The sequence below is a fragment of the Phalaenopsis equestris genome, unplaced genomic scaffold, assembly GCF_001263595.1.
Source record: "Phalaenopsis equestris unplaced genomic scaffold, ASM126359v1 Scaffold000196, whole genome shotgun sequence".
Taxonomy (NCBI): domain Eukaryota; kingdom Viridiplantae; phylum Streptophyta; class Magnoliopsida; order Asparagales; family Orchidaceae; genus Phalaenopsis; species Phalaenopsis equestris.
In genome coordinates this window covers 403,443-410,242 of record NW_018164638.1, presented here as the reverse complement: position 1 = coordinate 410,242, position 6,800 = coordinate 403,443, and the positions used below count along the sequence as shown (strand labels likewise).

The following is a 6,800-nucleotide window of genomic DNA, read 5'->3' as shown; positions in this document are numbered from 1 at the left end:
AAGAAGTATATATATATATATATGTATATATATTCGTGACTCAGCATATCTCAATTGGATAGACTTTTTATCATTATATAAAAAATAGTTCTCATATTACAAGGCTGAGTTTCAGCAGTAAGTATATCTGGCCGAATAAGAAACTTCCATTAGAATTCTTTAATAAAACTATTTATACTATCAAGTTGATCAAAAAAATTCTATTGCAGTGATTATATAATATTTACAGTAATAATAAGAGAATTCAAGAAAATTATGGTTAACTTTGCCAAAATGTGACATCATATATCCAGCTGATATCCCCTCAAATTAATATTAGTTACTCAAGGAACATTAATTTTCCAGCAAAAAAAAAAGTAATGACATTATCATGCCGTGATTTGAAGCCTAGTAGAAATATGAGGGGCAGAAATAAATGTCTAAAGATTCCTAAATCAAATCACAGTTTACTTAAATATGTTATGCATGCTCGTGCTAAACAGGAGCAGCAATAATTTGAATGGCACTAATATAGTCTGCATGGACAATTATGCGATTATTCTGAGAAAAAAAAAGTTCAAATAAAATTCAAATAAAAGATCGAGAAGCCCGATAATCTCAGAATAGGCTGCTAACAATACATGGTATTCAAACTTCATAGAAAATTAGACACGAGTTTGCTTCCTACTTTTTTATGAAATCATAGTCTCAAAAAATTATGCAACAGTTTATAATAGACTATTAGGTATCAAGACACGCATTCCAATCAACATTATTATACACCACAAGATGAAGAGAGCCGGCTGAAAATTACAATCCGCTGATCCCACGAAAAATATCTAATGATTTGATCAATAACAGATAAATTCAAGTAAAGGGGAGTTTTATAAATTGATTAATCTGCTAAATGAGAAAGAAATATAACGTCGAGTGATGGGTATATAGTTCAAGCTACCTACAAGCCATCAAAAGACAATAAGATTAAATAAGATCAAGGAGAACATGATAACCCTCCTCACTACAAAACTTTTTGTTTCTTCCTAATGGAATATTTGTAGGGGAAGTTTTTTGAAGGCTTAACAATAAAATCAGATCCTGTGTATCCTATGTCGATTCAAGAAAAAGTCGGAAGGATTAGTGTGATATTTCAAAGCTTAGAAGTGAGACGAACAAAATTCTTCATATGAAGTGTAGGCACAAGTGAGACGAACAAAATTCTTCATATGAAGTGTAGCATGAAAATCTTGTCGCAGATGGGCAATCACTGCCAAATCTGTCTCAATGCTAACAATATCATTAACATAAATCAAGAGAAGAACAAGACTAGTACATAAATTCAGCAAAATAAAGACAAGCCATATCAGCTCTACATAAAGGAGAAATAAAATCAATCAAAAATTTATCAAATCATGCCTAGAAAGCCAGTTTCAACTCAAATAGAGTTTCAATGTACAAACATCCAAAGAAAAGGAGAAGTTAGGTGGGAGAACCATGTAAAATCTCCTCTTTCAGAATACCAGGATAAATGATATTTTTAGCCACAGAAGCATAAGTTTTTTCATCATAAACCCCATATTCATGATTGCTAACAATGACAACCAAGCATAGCTATTAGCAATCTAAAGTACCATCAACATGGAGCGAATCCATTTATAGCCATTGGCTTTAACATTAGGAGGTCAATGACAATATCCAATATAAGCTTGCCCTCGAGAGCTTGAAGTTCTTCTCTTATTGCCTTGCGCAGACAATCATGTTTAATAAATAACATGAATAAATGGGACAATAGGCCAAGGTAATGTGAAACCCGTACTAATTTGAATAATAGGCGATTGTGAAAGAAAGTCTCAATATTTTGCTTGAATTTCAACGAGCAAGCTTAGGTAGCAAATCAATTTGGATAGACGCAAATGGCCAGCTGACTAAGTATCATACACAAATACATGTCTAAATTAACCAAGTTTAGAATTCAGTTCATCAAAATTAGAGAGCACATCTCTCTCGCAAAGACACGACATGATTTTCAAAGAAAACAATTTGACCAGATATACAAAATCTATCAAAGATCGGATTATAATAAATATGACCTTTTGTAAGAAATTTTATAACCCATAAACGCACATTTAACAGACCGAATGGAGAAAATAAGACATTCATTGGATGGTAAATAAACAAATAAAAAAACTGAAAATATGCATATCAAGGTAGTTGGGATACTTGTGAATAGACGATTAAAGAAAAAAAGATTAGAACTTTCAGACATGATAAGGTAATTAAATAAATTGTCATGCCCAAAACTTCAACCAAAAATTTAAATGAAAGAGAAGATTTAAGCAACAAATTTCAAAGAGCATCTAAAATGTGAGAATTCTTAAATTCATCAACATCATTTTGTTGATGTGTATAAAAACATGATTCCCTTTTGTTGGAGCAAAATCATGAAACTCACACAACATATATTCACTACAAGAACTGAATTTATTAATGTTGGAGGAGAATTGAGTTTCAATAGACGGTATAAATTTATTAAAGAGACAATATTTCATATTCATAGCAAAGTGAATAAACTCAAGTATACGTAATGTAATCATTAATGATTGTCAGAGTAGGTATAATTGACGTGCAATATAATAGAAGGCCCCACACATTACTATGAGTCTAGTCAAAGAAACTTTTAAAATGACTAACATATGATAAGAAAAAGAGACTTTTTGTAATAACTGAAATTAAACAAAAAATAAATATAGCAAAGAGATCGAGAAAAGAAGAAATCAAATAAGGAAGAAAGGAGGTGGGTTGTTTCCAAACCTAGTTTGCGGCTTCGTCGAGGAGTTTTGCATTCGAAGCCACTATCAAGCCGAGGAGAAGTCGTTGTGCCCTAATTCAAAAGGAGAAGAAGGAGGAAGAATTGTGTGGCTTTTCCCTTTCATGTGAAACTTACCGTGCTCGATCGACCTCGAGCGGTAGAGAAGGGAGGTCGGGCGGCTCAAATGCAAAGGAAGACGAGGAGAAGACTCGTGTGTGTAGGTAGGAGCAAACCCTTGCTTGCAAAGGAAGGAGGTCGGAGGAAGAAGAGCATTGGCACTGTACTCGGTCGGGTCTAGACTTAAGTAAGAGGAGAAGATGAAGGAAGGAGTGCGGGCTGCAGTGTGCAAGTAAAGGAAATTGACATAAACATAAGGTGAGTTATTTGATTTAGTTTAAATTTTAAATATATAAATTTAATTAATTAAATAGGATATAATATTAACGTTTAAAGTTTATGAATTTAAATCATATATTGTAAGTTGAAGGTTTTGGTGCAAAGAAGGGAGACGGCTCATGTACGAATTTAAGCTTCATGTGCAAATCGTAAAAACCAAACCATATAGGTGTTTAGGATTTTATGATGTTAATTACTTGAATGAAACCATTGAATTACTTACTAAATGCTAATAATGGGATTAACTTAATCAGATATTGAAGACAGAAAATTAGGAGTTGAACCCACTAAACTTATAAGGGAGAAAAGAGGAATCTTGTGCAAAGAAACAAATCAAACATTTTAAGAAAGGAATTGTATACTTATTTATATGTCATTTTAGTTATGTCATTAGATATATTTTCAAGTCTTTCTTTTAGGGTGAGACTCTTATAGTTATATGCATCTTTAACAGATATATGGGATAGTCAAGTGAATTGAAGGAATAAGTATTTCAAAGGTCTTTTAGGGTGCATGTGACGTAGATTATATGTTGCAGCGTGGCACGCTGTCGCGGTTCCGTTCCTTTGGTTGACGCGGCGCGAGCGCGTTTTATTAAACATGTCTGATAAGTCGCAACACGATCCTGTCTCGACTTCTTCTGCGTTATTTGGCATTCTTTAACTTGTCCTCCCTCCTCCCACCTCCCTCCTCCCTCCAGCTCGGCCTCACCCTGCATGTGATCTGCCTAGGATTTTTTCTCTACTCTTCGCTCGTCGATACAACTGGATAGAATTTTTACGGCGTTTGCTTCCTTCTTCCTCCGGTATCTTCTACCCTTCATATCTTCTTCATGTATTTGCTCTATGAGTCATATGGTTTGCACAGAGATTTTTCTTTTTTTTTTTATTTTTACATACATAGCACTGGTGACTTCCTTTTTTTCTCTATTCTCGATGGCTACAACCCCAATTTTTCTATATATTTTGTGATTTCAATCGTTTTGTGGTCTTTGGTTGATGCATACATAGCGTCTTACGTTAGTTTTTTTTTTATATGATTACATACCTATCACCCTAAAATTTTTGGCACTTTTACTTCCTTCTTACGACGTTGATTTGTGATAAATGAGTGTGAATTTGAGAAATGCTTGAGAGCGATATATGAACAACAATCTTTTGGCTGCTATGTATTTCACTTATATGGATTGGGATTTCATCAAAAATTTTGAAATTTGAGTGAAAATATTGAGAAAAGGCTGATAATTGGTGGTACATTCGTTAACAACAATGTTTAATGAATATGGATTGGGAATTCGAACAAGCTGGTTTTACCAGCAATGTTTCGAGTGCTCCTTTTTCTGTGGGGATTTTAGAATGTTTCGGGTGCTCCTTTTTTTATATTGTTTAGGGAAATTTACAAACCTAACACAATTCTTATGTATTTAAATTTATGGCATTTGAATCTATAATTTGAAGTTTAAAGAATGATGGTAGTTGTAATCGTGCGTATTTTACTATTTTACCCTGATTTCCCTATGTTTAGGTGTTGTAATGGTATTCATTTTGATGTGGTTTTACAGATTTGAGTGTTGTGCGATAAATATTGAATTTATTGTGTAAAATGTAAATTCATTTGAATTGTGTGTTGTGTATGCAAACCTTGTTGGATGATTAGATTATGTGGGGTTGGTGTATGCTAGTTTGGATGAAAGTTTGTTGATAGAATTTTTTAGGAAAAGAAGTTTTAAATGATTCGCGAGAGTCACATAGCTACAGGAGACTGTTTTACAGGTGTCTAAGAAGAATAATAGAAAATTGTGACATCTTCAAGTGGGCAAATAAGTTGGACGATTCCACCGTCAAGAGTGATCCGAAGTGGAGAGTTTCTCTGAAAGAAAATTTATCTCATGATCTATATCAGCTGTATTTTAAAAATTATATTATCATATTATTGATTGTTATTTTAGTAGTCTTTTTTTTTTAATTTTGATGGTTGTGTTACTCGTTGTTTAGTGATATGTCTATTTTTATTTTGTAATGTTCGAACTGGATATTTACTTACAAGTATGGAATAAGCAAGTATAAATAATTATGTTGTAAACAATCATTTGTCCAGAATATCTACAATACAACTGTTTTCAAACTACAAAAAATAAACAGATAACAGACTTCTACGCAGCAGCTTCCTGCTACAGCTGCTACACATTAGCTTATTAATAAACTTTAGTTGCCCCGAACAAACCCTTAAGCATATGAATATTTATTTTCTTGTTTGTAAGTTGTTTTTAATAAAGCACAGTATTATTATTTCATCAAAAGTTTTTATAATTAGAAACATATTGTGAACTTAAGAATTTTCTAAATAAATGATGTGAAAATGAAAAAGGATAATGGTGATTTCAATAATCTTAAATGAAAGTAATTAAAAGAAGTGATATGTAAAGGCTTAAATCATATAGGATTACCTCCATATGGTATAGGCAGGGGAAGCGATGTACCCATGCACGATAAAAGAAATAGCAGAGGTTACCTTCGAGTTCAAATTTTGATGGTACATACTAGTAAAATTTTAACGATACTTTTAGGTATGACATTAATCCTGATATGACTCTTAAAGAAGTAGAAAGGGGGGGTGCATAGTCAAATTAAAGCGGGAATGGATGAATTTAAAATAAAATTTACAGTTTTATAAAGTAATGAATTATACTTTTGGTCAATCATACATAGCATTTGCATATAAATTTAATGCATATTAAGACTATATTTGTTTATTAAGTGAAAACTTACTGTTGAATTTAATGATTTATTTCAAGAAAAAATTTATAGATTGATACGTCAGGCATGTTGACCTCATTTTTGTGAGGTCTTTCCTTCCTCCTCATAGAGCCTGGGATCTAATCATAAGACTTTCCTATCGATTATCTTAAAGGACTAGAACTGGGACCCACCCCTTTTAGAAATTTGAATCACTTCCTGATTCTTTTGTGGTGCCTCATCTGGGTGGTCTCAAACCATCATCATTTGGTTAAGTGGTTAAGGACCATCATGTGGAGGCCCAAAGAGAGATTCCGTAGGGTTTAAAAGCCTTAGGACACCTATAATGACTTTAGTACATTTATACACACAAATATTATAGTTCGCATCACTTACACTTGTAAAGGTTTCACAATTAATTGAAACACAAGTCAATTTTTGAAACGATCGATCAAGAACTTGAAATTTGAAGTGAAATAGAATTTGACGCATTTTTTAACTGATCATTGACGAGGTTGTCCATACTACCTAGTGTAACGAAATGGACTGCACCGGCGCGTCCGGGACATCGTTTTTAGCTAGAAAGGACACCCATTTTGCTATAATTCTGCACGCGAACAAATCACATGCGAATCGATGAATTTGTCAAAATAACTTCGGATGACGAAATGGACTACTCCAGCGCGTCCAGAACGTCGAAATTACCTAAAAAAGACATTCATTTTGCTATGATTTGATGCGCAAGTGAAAATGCACAAATCGAGTTTTTTTTAAAATATTAAACATTATAAAATAATAATAATAATAATAATACTAATAAAACCCTACTTAATCCCTACCCGCGCTCGCAACCATCTTTCCATCCCGGTCGCGGTTCGATTGTA

The 6,800-nt window shown here is 33.1% G+C and overlaps 1 protein-coding gene across 1 annotated transcript in view; it reads right to left on the bottom strand.

Moving 5' to 3' along the window:
• Positions 1-6,800, bottom strand: part of LOC110022521 (pyruvate kinase isozyme A, chloroplastic) — a 43,561-nt gene that overhangs the window by 6,944 nt on the left and 29,817 nt on the right.